Below are 17,543 nucleotides of genomic sequence, written 5' to 3' on the forward strand. Positions count from 1 at the left end.
CCTATTAAATACTCAGAGCCTATTTGCAATTATACCAGTCAACAATCTTGAAACTTAACCATCATTTTAGTTTTACAGGATTCCACAGAAATAACATTGCCCCATGACAGTTGGAAGTAATTCCAGAAGATGACATACTCTCTCCCAATAAAGTTTGTTCTCAGAGTTAGGGATATATATTAGGGATTGGTTGTAAATGGCACAGGGTTGCAGCGGAAATGAAGTAAGCTCAAGGATCTCTTTTGATTTAATAAAGGGGGTTTGGATGGGATGGGAAAATAGGTAGATTAGATTATTACTTTTGAGCTATTATTTATAGACAACAATTTACAGAGGTGTAGATTCTTGTATATTGATACAAATTCAAATTATATTTGTTATATTGAATATGCTCCTATTTCTGTTTCCAATATTTGTGTGCCTGTGCAAAGCTATTTTGTCATATTTTATGCATGCATGTTTCTACCTTTGCTTAAGATATTTTGTATATTTATGCAATCTTAGGATTTATTTATCATATTGCACTATACATTTCTACCTTTTATCAAGACATTTATATATTGTTTACATTTTGAGGTCATTGTTCTCACTTACTTCACATTTGTTTAAATATTGTTTAATATTTTAATATGAAGCTTTAATCTTTAAGCTATATAGTTATTAAGAATTACAGTTCAGTAGTCATCCACATTTGTCATACTCATAGTTAGACTAATCAGGTCCTTTAGACAAAAGGGGGAGGTGCTGCTAAATTTCTTCAGCCAATAGCCTTTAAGATACCAGCCCACATTGGGCATGGTCTCATGTACTACAAATACAGATGAAAATTGTGCTAGGGTCTCTTTGCTGCTGGATTCAGTTCCAGTTCCCAGCACTCACATAAGACTGCAGATCACTACTCTTACTGTGAGTTTATCTCCAGATAAATAAACCTCTGTTATACTCCATTTGGGGCTACTGTGGAACTCTTCTGTACACCAACAACTGATCTCTAAAATACCCAAAGCTTGCTCAACCATACCCCAAAGACACTTGTTCAATGATATTCATAGCAGCATTATTCATAACAACCAGAGTCTGGAAACAACCTAGATGACTCTCAATTGAAGAATGGATAAAGAAAATGTAGAACATTTAAACAATGGAATATTATTCAGCTTTTAAAACAAGGCCCTCATGAAATTTGCAGGAAAATGGAAGGACCTAGAAAAAATTATTCTAAGTGAGGTAACCCAGACCCAGAAAGGCAAACAGCATATGTACTCACTCATAAGTGGGTATTCGAAGTAAAATATAGGATAACCAACCTGCAATCCACAGCCCCAGAGAGACTAGATAACAAGGGGGGTTTTCCCTCAGAAGGGAAATAGGAAAAATCTGGTTATGCTGGGGCAGAGGTGTTGGTTGAGATGGGGGATGGGAACACAGGGGATTGGGTTGGGTGGGCTAGGTGTGGGAAGGGTGGGTTGGGGCAGAGTAATGAAAGAGGCATCTTGATGAGGGGTCATTTTGGGTTAGTAAGAAATCTCATGCCAGGGAAACTCCCAAAAATCCACAAGGGTATCCCAAGATAAGACTCTTAGCAATAGTGGAGAAGATGTCTGAACTGGCTGTTTCCTGTAATCAGATTGGTGACTACCCTAATTGTCATCAGAGAGCCTTTATCTAGTACTTAATGGAAGCAGATGCAGAGATCTACAGCCAAGCTTGGGGCTGAGCTCTGGGAGTCATGCTGAAGAAAGGGAAAAGGGATTGTAGGAGCCGAGGAGTCAAGGTCATGACATAGGAACCCACAGAGACAGCTGACCTGAGCTCATGGGAGCACATGGACTCTGGACCAACAATTAGGGCGCCTACATGAAACCCACCTAGGCCCTCTGCATGTGTGTGACAGTTATGTAGCTTGGTCGGTCTGTGAGGCTCCCAGTAGTGAGATCAGGATCTGTCCCTGGTGTGCTTATCAGGCATTTGGGAACCTGTTCCCCATGCTGAATTACATTGCCTAGCCTTGATGCAGGGAGAGGAGCTTGGTCCTGTCTCAACCTGATGTACTGTGCATTGCTCATGCTCATGGGAGGCTTGCCCCTTTCTGGATGGAGACAGAGAAGGAGTGAATGAGGAGGAGGTAAATGGAAGGTAGGGAGGCAGGAGGAGAGAAGAGAGGGGAAACTGTGGTCGGTATTTAAAATAAATGAAAAATTAATAAAAATACAGAAAAAATGGTTCAATAAACTTCACAAGACATCGATGTTCAACTCACTTTCAAGTCCCCTCCATCTACACCTGCATCTCATTTTCATTAACACTTGGCTTGCTCTTTAAGAAATGAAAGAGACATAAATGGCTAATAAGCACTTGAAAATGTGTTTAATATTTTCACTTACCAGAGAAATTAAAGCTAAATGCACAGTAGGTTCCCATCAGGATCCTGTAGCTAAAACACGCAATCATATAAAAGAATTTTCACCAGACTTTCCCTGATTTTCCAAAAATAGCCATGCAGCTTACAGTAGCAGTAACATTGACCTTCCATATTTATTATTAGAACATAATGCATGGCTGCATATTGTCATGGGGCGTCTTAGGCTTATGAGAATGTATTTTCATTAGGAGTTGGGCATCTTTCTCTTTTCCCATTTCTTTTTGTATCATATTGTCCCATTAAGAGCATCAAAAACCCAAACATGGCATCGTCATCCTCTCTCCTCTTACTCTCTTACCGACTCTGGGACACACAGCTTGTGTCCTCTCTCTTCCCGACTCTGGGACACACAGCTTGTGTCCTCTCTCTTACCGACTCTGGGACACACAGCTTGTGTCCTCTCTCTTACCGACTCTGGGACACACAGCTTGTGGGTCTTGACACGACAGAATATTCCAGGAGTGAGCTGACTACGTCATAATCTCAGTTTTCAAGCTGATTGGAGCATGGAACAAAAGTGAGGGGGAAAGAAAATGAATAAAAAAATAATGTGGCCAGAAGGTCCCAGCGGAGCCTTTATTGCACTCAGAGGCACATTTCCGTTCTCTGGGAATGCAGAATTTACAGAATGAATCTCTCTTCCCAAATATATAGGAGGGGGATTTATTAGAATCGCTTACAGGCTATGGTCCAACTGATCCAACCTTGGTGGGCTATGAGCAGAAATTTCAAGTATCTAGTGGTTGCTTAGGCCTCAAAGCTAGCTGTCTCGCTTGGTCTTCAGGGAACATTGTAATTCCAAAGAAGCAGGCTCTCATGCCAGTGAAGGAATGGACTCACCAGCAAGATGAGGGCAAGCCGGCAAAGAGCAACAGCTTCCTTCTTCCATGTCCTTATAGGGACGCTCAGCAGAAGGCATGGCCCAGATTAGAGGTGGGTTTTCTTGCCTTAAGATCTGAATTAAAATTAATATCAGTGTTTTTCTGCCTCAAGATCTGGATCAGAGGCTTGTATCGTCCCACCTCAAAGGTTCCATCTAGAAGTGGGTTCACCCACCTCAAACCAAGCAAAAAATTACTCACAGGTGTGCCCTCCATTTCTGGATTGCAGATCATTCCAGATGTAGTCAAGTTGACAACCAAGAATGTCCATCAAATCCCCCTCACTGAAGAAGAGTGAGTTTCTACCAAGGGGTTCAGACATGGACAAGAGTTATCAAGTCTTTTCTATCTCATTCTGCATGTAAGACTAGGTGGGGGTGTATCCCTCTGTTTTGCTTAGTTGTGTTTGTGTTGAAGATGCCCCTCTCCCCTTGGTTCAGTGTTTCTTCCTCGCAGACATCTCCTCTCACCACTCTTTATAAACTCTCTTGGCTGTTTTTTTTTTACTTTTGGGGGTCTGACTAAAGGGCTAAAACCTGATAGAAGCTAAGATTAAAATAGTTAGTTAAATGTCTAAGCATGTTGCTCTAAAAATGTAAGTCAGCATTAGGGGTTTATCTTATGTATATGGGTACAATAGTACAAGCAGGATTAAACTGATGAGTATCTCAAGATGGAATGATAAATTGACAAACAATGGCAAGGGGGAGGAGCTAAGGAGGCTGGAGGCACTTTGCTTATACGAGTGAAGGATCTGGGAAGCACGTGGGATGTTTCCAGACATAAGCATTTACCAGAGATTAACAACACTGATGGAGCCTGTTTGCTCACACACCAGAGAGCAAAGGGAATGCTCATCTAGACTCCTGGGATGGGATCTTTGTCATCACCCTACTGAATGATGTGCCTCCTGGGAGCCCTTTATAATAGATGTCATTTCAGTGGCATTCTGTCATACACGAATTTGACTTATTTTCCTCCGAATTATAGAGTGAACCACCAAGAAGTTTGCCCGCAGAAAATGGTTTGCATAAGAAGAAAAATCAGCTTGCCTGTGAAATATGACTCCTTCCAGGCTTGGGTGGCATTTAGAAGTGTATAAGATTGAAAAGACAGACTCAGCAAAAGGAAACTTCAGAGTGTCTCCTGTATGTCCATGGAACATGGAGCCTGTACTTGTAGGGCAGTGGTCCTCAACTTTCCTAATGCTGTGACCTTTAATATCCTTCCTTCCATAAAAATATTTTTTTTGCTACTTCATGACTACAGTATTTACTAAATTCTACTATTATGAATCATAACATAAATACCTGTGTTTTCTGGTGTTCTTGGATGACCCCTGTGAAAGGGTCATTTGATACCCAAAGAGTCATGATCTACAAGTTGAGAACCCCAGGGAACATGGAGTCTGTCCTTTTAGTATTTTGTCCATCAGCCTCTCTGCTGCTGGGTAGGGTAGACAGAGTTCTACTGTATGCATTATGGTTTCTAGGCTCTCCAGTGGTTGTACCCTATATAATCTTTGGTGAAGATGCTGGGTTTTAGCCTGTGGTGATATTACACTTAGATATGGCACAGGTGGTGGCAACCAAGTGCCAGGTCCCAAGGTGTGCCTGAACTGAACAGATAAGTCCCTTACAGGCAGAGTTTCACCAAGCAGTAAGAGCAGGAGTATTGTGGATGGAAAAGACTGCAAGGAGAAGAATTTTGAACCTTAAAAGTCTGGAGGCAGAGCACAAGACTGGTGTAGGAAGCTCTACTAGCTAACTTTTCTCTGCTATTATGTGCTTCCCCCAAATTAGAGTCCCAAAGTCTGGATATTTTATCCTGTCCTTTTTTCTTTCTTTCTTTCTTTTTATTTTATTTTATTTATTTATTTATTTTTGGTTTCCCAAGACAGTATTTCTCTGTGTGTTCCTAGTTGTCCTGGAACTCTCATTGTAGACTAGGCTGACCTTGAACTCACAGAGAGTCACCTGCCTCCCCAGTGCTGGGATTAAAGGTTTGCACCATCATGCATGGCCCTGTCTTGTTTCTTAAAAATGTACTCCTTATTGATGAAGACAACATCTAAACCTCTTGGAGACTTGATCTTAATGGCTCCCATGTATGCATGAGATATACATAGTTGTTATGAAAGGATTAATCTGTCTTTTCTCCTAGGGAAGTATTTCTGCTAAGCGTCAATGGGGTCTATTGTACCCCTCCTTATATGCACCAGAAGTCATAAACTACAGAACTGCCGAATGGCAAACGGATGCCATGCTGTGCTTCTAAGTGTGTAGTCATCTGTTTGACATCACAGAAAACTCAAGGGTCACAAGGGTTCCCAGGGCCACCTTGGACGTCTTTCACCTTGAGAGTACATTCCAAGCTTGGTGGGCCATTCTTTGGAACTCCAGGATTCTCAAGGGCACAGGTCAGGCAACCTTCCATCACTGCCTCCTGAGGAGCTTACCCGAGTCCTCTCAGAACTGAAGAGACCCTTCTCCTCACAGGTCTATGCGTCCCTGAGCCACCAGAGTCCCAGCAATGCTGTCTATGCCACCAGCAGCCAGACCTCAGAGAAAAGCACATCAGGCCACCATCACTTTCAGGTCTCTCCTCCCATGAGACATTGACCTTGAGCCTGGCTGGTGTATTGCTTTTTACCTTCACTTCACCTGCCCATGCATCAGAGCCAGGGAGGATCTGGTCCTCAGATTTTTGCAGAACTGTCTGAGCAAAGCACGGCATGTGTGTACAGATACATGTATTCATGATATGCACTTGTGCCCCCTCCATATTCTGTGAATCCGTATGCTGGAGCCCCAGGCTTGCATTTTATGCTGTTTATAAATGGTGCCCATGGAAGAAAGTTGAGTTCCTGAGTGCGAAGACCCTGTGGTAGGGTTAGCACCGTGAAAGTCATGTGTCTACATGAAGCTCATATAGACTCCTGAGCATTGCCATGTGAGGGAGAGTGCCCGATGCCACTTTTGGCTTCCTCCTTGGGCATGCATTCAACGATCAGTGGGTCCCCTCTTGGTGCTGCAGAGCCAGAGAGATCTAATCAGCCAGCATGCAGCTCTTGGATGCACCAGCTCCCAGGACCACTGTTGAAAAAATCCAGGGAAGCATAGAAGAGTCCAACAGTTCATTGCCACCATATTAACAAAAGCTGGTTTTTTTAAAAAAAGGCTAGTTCTTTTCCTGATTCTCTGACAAAATATTCTAACAGAAAGTAACTTAGGGAAGAAAAAGTTTATTTAGCTCTCAGTTCCAGGTTACAATCCATCATAGCATGGAAGTCACGGAGGCAGGAGTGTTAGAGAACCAGCCACAACCAATTCACACTCAAGATGAGAGAGCAATGAGTCATGCATGCATGCCAGGGCTCAGCTCTTTCTCCATTCCTGTACAGTTCAGTGTCCCCCTGTCTAGGGAATAATGCTGCTCACAGTGGATAGCTCTTCCCAGGAGTCAGGATGATTCTCTACAGACGTGCCCACAGTACAACATAATCTGGACACTTCCTCACTGACATGCTCTTACCAGATAATCTACATTGCTCCAAGCTGATAAGCAAAGCGAATCCTCACAGCTAGCATGAGAAGAAAGCATAGTGAGGAAAGAGGAACAGAGAGAGGGAAGGAGAGAAACTGTGGACCAGACAGCAGGTCCATTTGAACCTTTTGATCGAAGGAAGTACACAAGAATCGATGTGTATTTTTCTGCTCAGTCTCACTTGAGTAGGGTTTGTGTAATGTGCATAAAATGGGTTCTAAGCAAAGGGGCTCTTCCCTGGAGTGCCGCTGCCTGCCTCCCCGCCCGGCTCAGCTTCCACTCTCCCAGATCTCCTCTGCTACCTGCTGTCACTCCTGCTTAACTAACTGAAAGGTTTGCTCACAAATAGGTCTTTATTTTCAGCATCTCACACAGTCCTTGGAGAGTGCTCACTTATGGACATGGAGCTTTTTACTTTATTTAACTTACTCTTTTAATGCTCAATAGTCATTCATATAAAATTTCTCCATTATCCTGGGCAAATATCAACCAACAAAAAAAAAAGTAGTTCTCCAATATCTTTAATTAAACTTCACAGCTGACTTCTGAGAGAACTTTAGCCACCGACCATGGTCAAATATTTTATGATCTTTTGGAAACTGGACCTGCCTGAGAGAGGAAGATGTAGAGACACCGTAAACAAACAATCGCCCATGGCACTCGATTTGGGAGATGAGACTGTCAAGGGAGAAATAGTACATATAAAAGTAAAAAACGACCTTGATTCTGGCAAGGGTGTTTGTGTTGAACTTATATTGGTGATTTGAAAAAGCACTCTGAAGGCTTTAAATGGAGAAGAAATGCCACCTTATCCAAGACATGAATGCTACAGATGTATTTGTTGTCTGAAAGAAGAGCCCAGCAAAGTGGGTAAGAACCTTGAGAAAACTCTTTAAAAATCTACCTTTGTTATTGTATTCATTCTATCGGAGCAAAGCTGAAATGACTCCATGAGACATCACTGTGAGATGACTCAAGACAGGGTGTAAGAGGGAAATTCCCATCTTGCCCTCTTTACAGAATACCATCCAGTGAGCATCATCAGGCATTTGGGAGACACTAGGAAAATCAGTCCACGTTTAAATCTTATGAATGCCCAAGAAAATGCCCCCTTGACAGAGTAAGTTGCTCGGGCTTACCAATGTTGGTCTATGCCTGGGCTATGGTTTAGCCTATGTCTGACATCAACAGCTTTTGTTAGGAGGAGGCCTTCAAATTTACATACATACTTTAAGGGCAGTTGTTTCTTAACTCAGACTGTCCACCTTTGAGAAATGCCAGCATGCATACTTCAGTCACACAGCCACATCCATGCAGGCAGAGCCCACGTCTGCCTGTTTGTTTTCTTACCGCCAGGCTCCAATTTTGTCAGTACTCGTTATTTTCAGTCTAAGAAAATGACTCGGCCATGTAAGTACTGGCTCGTTTAATCCAATTACTGCTGTACTATCCTCCTTCCTTGATTGGCTGGAAAAGTGATGGAGACTGAATTCCGTTCAATGAAATCCACTGCCTGATTTCTTTCAAAACATTTCTTAGCTCTTGAATAAAGAAATGCAGGGAAAAGGCAATAACTTTTTCCTATTCCTGGACAATTATGAGTGCCCGGAAGCCACTGCCAACATTGTGGGACCACAAGGGAAATGAGATGGATGTCAATACTGACAAAGCCAAAGTCACAAAGGATCTGGGTCCTTTAGAGCATCAGCTTGTTTCTGAATTAGAGGAGCTAGAAGCTGCACCAACTTGGGGCTATTATATGAAATAATACCCTATATTCATGCATCATAGGAACTTGGATTTGGAGTGACCTGTTGTTAGCTGTTTCTACAGCCACCACCGAGGTTCCTTTGAGAGTTTGTAAGGTTCTGGAGTATGCACTACTCACTGGCTTACACACTCTTCCTTCTTCTCCTCAGGTTTGATTCTTTCTGGCTTGTGGGCCCCAATAACTCACTGCTCATTGCAGTCATTTTTTTAAATAAAAATATCAGAATGCTGAGCCCAAGCTGGCCCATAATTGCATGGATCATGTTCCAAAGAGGGTTGCATTCATCCTGCCATGTAAGCTGGATTCAGCCACGTCACTACTGTCTTTAAGAAAGGGAACAGTCGGATTGGAAAACAAACATGGTAGGCAGGCATGAGAAGTCTAGAGGAACTTGAGTGACCTTCAAGTGATACACAACAAAAAGCTGGAGTTCTTGGTACCGCAACTGCCAAAGGGGTTCTGCCTATGGCATAAATTTGGAAATGGAGCCTTCCATGGTAGTGCTTGGCAGCAGGTCTCCAGCCAGGTTAACAGCAGCTTTGCAGAAGACCCAGTAAAACAGCACTGAGATTCCTGAGCCACAAAAGCCATGGAGTCACAAGTCACCTGCATTACTGTGATTTCACAGATAGTGAGATTTCAGAACCTGTCCATCACTGGGAGTGTCCCCTTAACGTCCATGTACCTTCTTTGCCTCCCTCTACACTGTCTACACATCCCAGCCTTGGAGTTTTCTTGGTGCTGACCAAAGCAGAGACTTCTCTCGGGTTACCCTATTCTGATCAGCTATGTGGACTTTATTGTCTATGTGAAGCATCACACATACGGGCGATTGCGAGAAGCTGGTGGTTCATAGCTTCGCTAAGCTATTAATTACAGGTTCTAGGAAGCACAACTTTCTTTGAACTCCAGAAAGTGTTTAGCTTTGTCTAGAGCAGTTTTCAAAGCCCATTGGAAGACCTTAATATAGCTCCACTTGGAAGCATAGCAGGCCGTGTCTTAAAATAAAGTTTAAAGGCCAACATGGTAGGCCTTATCTCAGAGTAAAATGTAAAGGGACTTTAAAACATGTGACTTCTATGTTGAGCTCCTGCCTAGCATGTGGAGAGCCCTGGAAACATGCCTCGGTGCTTAAAAAATAATTATTTAACAACTTCAGTTTGGTTACACCCATTTTACAGAAAGGACTATTGAGCAAGTCACTTATCCAGTCTTCCACAGGTCAAACCCTGAGTGACACAAAGGACAGCAGTTCTAGTCCAGCCCCCAACTCTTCCCCAGCCCAGTCGATGCCCCCTTGGGTGCCCACCATCCACTACAGCTTCTTAGCAAAGATTTTACTTCTTTATGCTGTTTGTTTCCTTGTTAGAAATTTGAGTTGACCGGCTAACACCGGATGCCTTGAATTACCTAGTTAGGGTTCATTATACCATGTGCACCATCTATTCCCAATCCCTTTTTCTTAGAGGAGACCTCAGCTTTGCTCAATGCCTCCCAGTGTCTTGCTCTTCCTACTCACTCTTGAGAATAGAAGTTTCAATATGTACCCAGCTGAGGTCAAGGGCATATGGAGGGGAGGCAGTCAGATGACTGTACTTCTTTCTGCTGCTGGCTGCTGTCTCTCCTGCTGCCTCCCAATCAGGTTCTGGGCTGTTGCTACCCAAAAGGAGGGGCGTGAAGCATACAACATCACCTCTTTTGTGTTAACCGTGACTTGAAGAAACAGTTTATTAATAAATGGACTTTGATGGGCCAAAAACAAACAAAGCAATTCACTAAAGTCAGAAACATTACAAAATGTAAATATTTGGAGGAGGAATAGGAAGAATGTTGGCCATGAATTTCATTTATGTCAGAAGCATTTCCTTGTGCCTTGGTCCACTGAGGCAGAAAATTGATTCACTTGCCTGCCAAGGTGCATTGAGTGTGTCCTCTATAGTCCAGGGGCGATCTTAATTGATGTAGCACCGCCTGTCTCTGGCTGGCCACAAAATCACAACCTGGGTTGTATATAATATTTTCTGTCGCAGGATGGTGGGGAAAACAATCTACAGGTGTTGCATTGAAAAACATCATTAAATTTTCTCCCCAGCATGTCTTCAGGCCAATTCTGTGGCTTATTAATTTTGGAAAAGGGATGTTCAAAAAACGGAGACATTGTAGTGTGAAATGCCACTAATCTTATCATGTGGCTCGGTTAAAAGGATGCTGGATTATTTTTCTATAGAAATTTAACTCAGAATACATGATGAGAGGCTGGAGAGGTGGTCAGTGGTTAGGAGTGCTTGCTGCTCTTCCAGTGAAGCAGAGTTTGGGTCCCAGCATGGAACTCAGGCAGCTCCCAACACCTGTATCTCCAGTGTCCTTGTCTGGGCTCTATTGACAACTCCACTCATGTACACAAACCCCAGGAAGACATGCACACAACACAGATAAATAAAAATAAAATAAATAAATCTTTTTTAAAATGATTGCATTCTGTCTCCTCGGCATTTTTTCTTCTTCTATCTATCCTCCAATGGCTTCTAAGGATATCTCACCACAGTTCTTTTTCACTGAACAAGGTCAGAAGGAAGCTTCCTTCTCAACTACAGGATTGTGCTAATGGAAACATTAAGGGACAAGTATTTGATTGAAGGTTCATCAACACAAGCAAACACTGGGGTTTTGTGGGGATCTCCACTCTACTTCACTGGATTTGATCTTGGCAGGATGTACCTCCATTTTGTAATTCGAACAAATTTATTTGGGGAGTATAATTTAGTTACATAAAATTTTATTTTTCTTGAATCACCATTTAACTAAATAAATATGTTACTTAATAGGGGGAAAGAAGAGGAAAGAGAAAGGAAAGAGAGGAGTGGATGGTTTAGGAGAGAGAGAAAAGAAGAAGAGAAGATGAGAAACAAAGGGAAGGGAGGAGAGGAGCCAGAGAGAAGAAGGAAGGTAGGGACTTAGCATCTGTATAAACCGTTGCTCAGAAGACCACACTAGGCTTCATTAGACAAAGCACAGGGTCTAACTCACTGTTGTTCCATGGTATTGAACAAAGCAAGCTGCCTGGGTTTAATTGCTCAATAAATCGTCATTGAACAGATCTCTGATTTTTAGTTTGAGTCATTGATGGTTTGCAGGACCCAATTCCCAGCATCAGTGGAGACAAACGATTGCCCCTACACTCTGCTGGAAATGTGACTTACTGCAGACTTTGCAGAGGCCAGCTCTGAAATGAACACTGGGACCTTAGAGCACTGACTCCATCATCACCCTGATCACCATCAGCCCTCATGGTCAGTACACGCCAGCTGATGTGCTGGGAACTCGGACAGCTCATCCTGTGCCTGAACTTGTTTCTTCCTCTCCACAGCCTCCTGTGGGAGATATGCATATTACCCCCACGGAATGTGCAGGGACGGGTGTGTCTCCACACTCCGATTAATACAATTAACATAGACTCCCACAGGCATGCCCAGAACCCTTCCTTATAGGAGTTGTTCTAGATTCCGTCAAGTTGACAGTTAACACTCACGGGTGATGGGGACACTGTCCTCCTACAAAGAGCTCCTTCTTCATCTAATCATTTGTCTCATTTCTTCTCACATTTCTCTCTAGAGATTCCTCATTTTTGGCGAGTTATCTGTGAGATCACTCGATGACACCCTGGATTCGTGAAGGAAGGAAAATCAATCCCTTTGCTAATGAGTGATTCACCTTTTTCAAATCATTCTGTTTTAACTAGAAAATGGGATTGGCTGAACTGTACTACAGAAATAAAAGATTAGAGGGGAATTAAAACTATCTTACAAGACTCTTTCTTTGGAGAGGGGTGGGGCTGCAGCTCAGACGGTAGAGTGCTTGCCTTGCATGCCCAAGGCCGTGGGCTCCATCCCCAGCACTCCATACACTGGATATGGTGGCCCATGTCCATGACCCCAGTGCTTGGAAGTGGAGGCAGGAGGATTGAAAGTCCAAACTCATCCTCAGTGACATAGTGAGTTGAAGGTCAGCCAGGGCTGTATGAGACCTTATCTCAAAACAAAACAAAACATCTGAGGAGAACGGAATAGAATAGAATTATACTAAATAAAAGAGAAACAATATAAAATAAAATATGCAAATTAAACTGAAAATTTTAAATTGCTTTGATGCTTAAAATATTATGTGTTGCAGTTTTCAATAGAGTTGTTTGCTCTGGTAATAAGTTACAGCATTTTAATCTGCAAAGCATAACTATAAACATACAATTGCATACATAGATTAAATATTATGAGCAAATTACAAAAATAGGAATAGACACATACAGCTGCATGGATCAATTAGTCTTTAGGAAACCTTTAAAAGCTCATGTCAGTGAGTCCAGTTTTTCTAAAACAAATATTACGCCCCCCTGTCTCACAAAGGCTGGGGATTTTGTACATTTTATTATCTTCTGAATCACTGTCACTAAAGTAGAGACTGGAGTACAATAAATACTTAGCCTATGTTTTAGGGAATATCTATATGTGTTCTTTCACGGTAGAAGTCAAAACATAACGGGCTAGTTTTCAAAGTCAAGCGATACTAAGAAAAGGAATTATTTACAGAGTAAGAGTTAGACTTCATATCACATCACATACCACAAATGAAAAGATGGACAAGATGGATGTAAGATACAAGCTGCTCTCCCAGCCTCGGATCTCTTCTTCATGCAACCTGAATGCTTTTTCTACAGAACATGTGTCATCCCACCATTCCTGTGTTTAATTTGCTAATTTTGGTTAGCGTGCATGATAAGTGATCTTATGAGGTATTCGTTGTCATATTGTAGCTCATATGCATGCTACTGCCCTCCCCGACCCCCCTCCATCTTGTTAATTTCCCTCCTCCCTCAAGACAGTCCTCCTTCTACATGAACCATGTGTCTTTTCCCCCATAACCGTCTAGTTCCCCACTCTGCTATCACATTCCTTCTGCTTTCACTTTATGTGTTTGTGTGTGTGTGTGTAGGGAGAGTGTTTACATCTAAGTTTAAACTGAACTGGGATTAGAGTTTGGTATATAAACACTCAGCACAGCCTAGAGGCGCTGCACGGCACTGTCCCTGGCGACCGCTCCAGCCTTCCTGACTCTCCTTCACTAGCCAGTATGAGCTGATGAGACCTCTCTTCCTGGGAAACCGCAGGCTGGACACTTCACAAGGGCAGTTTTTCTCCTTCTGGGATCCCGTCCAGCGTTACAAAGCAGCGTTCCAAACTAACCAATCGGTGCTCACCTTTTAAGCAAGTCTTTGCAGAAGAGCAGCTAAGAATACATGCTGACATTGGGGAAACTGTAATCACAGCTGGCAGATCTCTGCTAAAAAGCCTCTGAGAGCAGTTGGAGGCAGGCTCAGGATTCACCCTTGCTCTCTGCCATCTTACCACAGGTACACAGCCTGTCACTATCCTGTGGGCCCTAGTGTCCTCACTGTTGAAATATCAGCAAAAGGCAAGTTGGGGAAGAAAGGGATTCTTCCAGCTCACAGTTCCAGGTTGTAATCACAGCAATCAGAGCTCAGGACAACTGGCCCAGAGCACAGAGAATACACACATACGGTTTGTATTCTGTTAACTTTCCCCACCCTCATGCAGTCCAGAGCCCAAGCCCAGGCTGGGTCTTCTCACATCAACTAGGGCAATTGAAACAAACAGACACACAAGCCTGTAGACCAACCTGATCTTAGGATCTCTTATTGACATATCCTTTTAAGGTAATGCTGGGCTGGGTCAAGTTGATAATTGAAACCAACCATCACACAAGGGAATTGCCATCAACCCAAAAGTGAGGGGCACACAGGTACCTTAGCTTGTGCTCCGTGAAAATACCAAGGCCCTGAAAGGCAAGGCAGGTTGGATAGATTCATCCAGACAGAAGGGGGTTCAACAGAAATGGCAAAGAAATGCTAAGCAGAATTCTAGATCGGATTAGGAAAGTATAAAAATAAAACAACTGGGGGTCTCAGAGCAGCGGCTCTCAACCTGTGGGTCTTGACTCCTTTGGGGTTTGCATATCAGATACCCTGCATATAAGACATTTATATTATGATTTATAATAAAGTTACAGTGAAGTAACAACAAAATAACCTTAAGGTTGGTTGTCACTATAACACGAGGAACTGTATTAAAGGGTCGCAGCACTAGGAAAGTTGAGAACCACTGATTTAGATAATGGCACCACTCTTGTTAATTCCATGTTTTTACGTCTCGCAGACCAGTCATGTAAGAGAAAAATTCTTGGTGTTCTGTTTGTTTGTTTTTCTTTAGCATCAACATACTGAGATAGTCATAAGGGAAGTGGCATTGTGTTTGCCATTCACAAACACTTGAGAGAGTAAAATGTAACTACCATGTATATGTATGTACATATTACAAAAGTAGGTATATGTATAATGGATGTATATATACGCACGCATATATGCAAGGGTCATCAAACAAGAAGAATGATAAAGGGCTAGCAGGTGCCTCAGCAGGAGAAGGTACTTGTTGGTGAGCCTGATAACCTGAACCCAATCCTTGGAATCCACATAGCAGAAGAAAAATAGAAACTCCCCTGAGTTTGTCCTTTGACCTACATACACACACCATGGTATGAAAGCTCACACACACGTACACAAACACTAAATAAAGTAAGTAAAAAGGAAGGAAGGAAGGAAGGAAGGAAGGAAGGAAGGAAGGAAGGAAGGAAGGAAGGATAATAAAATATTAACACTTGTGGAATTCAAGTATATGGGAAACAGTCCTTCTGGTTTTGCCTTTTTTCTAATGTTAAATTTCTATTTTAAGATAATAATATGTTCATAGGTAGTTGCAAAAAATAGTACATAAATTATCTCCTGCATGCTTGACCCAGTTTCCCCCTACACTATTAGCTTATAAAACAATGGTGTGGGTGACCCAGCCTGGAGACCAGCACTGATGCAGTCAGGATGGAGGCTGTTTCCATGCCAACATACTCCGTACTGCCCTCTGATACCTGCACCCATCTGCACTCACTGTCCCTTAATCCCCCATAACGACTCTAAGCTCCATCCCTATTGTGACAGAAACTTGTGGGCTGTCAGCTTCTAGGGCTGCCCTTCTTGAATTCATCATAATTCTGGAGAAATTATTCTCACTTATAATTTAAATTTGAATTTCCTGGTGCCCAATTTTACATACTTATTCTTGTATTTATTTAGATATAGTCATCTTTATTCAGGCATATCTATACTAATACACTTATAACTACACGTTTGTATTTTATCGTTGATCTGTGTGGTGGTTTGAACAAAATGTTCCCCATAATCCTCTGACATTTGAATATTTGGTTCTGAGATGGTGACTGTTTCGAAAGGGACTAGCGGGTGTAGCCTGGCTGGAGGATGTATGTCGCCGAGGTTTCAAAAGCCTCCAACGTTCCATGTATGCCCCCTCTGCTTCCGGTTTGTCGAGCGTGAGATGAGGTCTTAGCTGTCCCAGGGTCTACTTGCTCGCCTGCCGCCATGCTTCCCACAATGGCAGCGATAAACTCCTGACCCTCTGGAACCATAAGCTCCACATAAACCTTTCCTTCCTTCTGTGCGGTCCGTTTACTTGACCACGGTGCCTTATCACAGCGCCTGCATGTCTTCCTAACGCTGCTCTCCTATTGGATAGCTGTGTTGCAAGCAGTGTTTCCTGGAGGTCTCGTCTTTTCAACTCAGCAGGCACCATTGAAGGAAACGCTGCTAATTTTGATGAGGTGCAACACATTGCTTTCTCCATTCGCTGTGCGCTCTCTCCTTACAGCAAGACTGCCAAGTCAACAGAAAGTGAATAGTGTTTCTTAGCTCTATCCAAACAGTGAGTTCAAAGAGAGTAAACCGCTGCCCTCCTCATACAAATACAGAAGAATCCAGAAAGCCTTGACCGTGCTCCGCCTGCTTAGAGCCGACCAGACTTGAGCCATAACTTCATAGATGGCTTTGGAAAGCAGCTTTGATCACATTTTGCTAGCTGAGTTTATGCTAGTCTGAGGGTGGAAACCCCGAAAAACCGCAGTCTTAGAGACACCTAGAACTGTGTGGTTCTTACCTCCCTAATTCCTGTGCGGAAACTCACGTCTCAGGGAGAAGAGCAGGTGACTCACCCTGGGGACCAGCTAACACCTCCTCCCCAGCCTAGGAGGGAAGGAAGATTTCCACCCTCTCCTGCCACAAATACCTTCATCCCCTTTCATGAAAGGAGATGGAATCCTGAAAAAGCACATGGGAAGGTCACAGCATAAAGATACAGGCAGAGACTGATTCCCAAGATTTGAGACCATTGCTTCCCCAACACTTTAGGATCACAACCAGGGGCAGCATTTCTCAGGAAAGCACAGCCCAGGGATTCCTAAGCAAAGGATGGAGGCATGGGAAATTCTGAGAATTTGAAGACTGGTACATAGAGATACATTAAAAATTAAACACAGCTCAACTCATAGGGAGACTAATAAAAGTAATCTTCCACCAAGGACCTATTGACTGGGGCTGCCATTAGCAAACACAATAAACCTGGCTATTTGTTTAAAAAAATACCTAAATTCATATTAAAGGGAAATAAAACCAGCTGTCTGGATAGACAAAGGAAACCAGAGCGAGCATTAGAACCACACTCAAATACAACACAGATGTTAAACTATCAGACAGAGACTTGAAAATAGCATGATTAACAGGCTAAGGCATCTAAGGGAAGAAGTAATCAACATTGAAGGGAAGCTGGAATTCATGGACAGAGAGGTATAAACCACAAGGAAGAATAAAAAGAAATGATTAAAAGAACATTAAATACTAATGACCTTAAACCAGGACCTGCCATCTCAACACTAGGGATATAGAGGCAAAAAGATCAAGAGTTCAAGACCACCCTTTTCCGCAGAGTAATTACAAAGCCAATGTGTGCTGTAT

The sequence above is a fragment of the Microtus ochrogaster genome, linkage group LG8, assembly GCF_000317375.1.
Source record: "Microtus ochrogaster isolate Prairie Vole_2 linkage group LG8, MicOch1.0, whole genome shotgun sequence".
NCBI lineage: Eukaryota > Metazoa > Chordata > Mammalia > Rodentia > Cricetidae > Microtus > Microtus ochrogaster.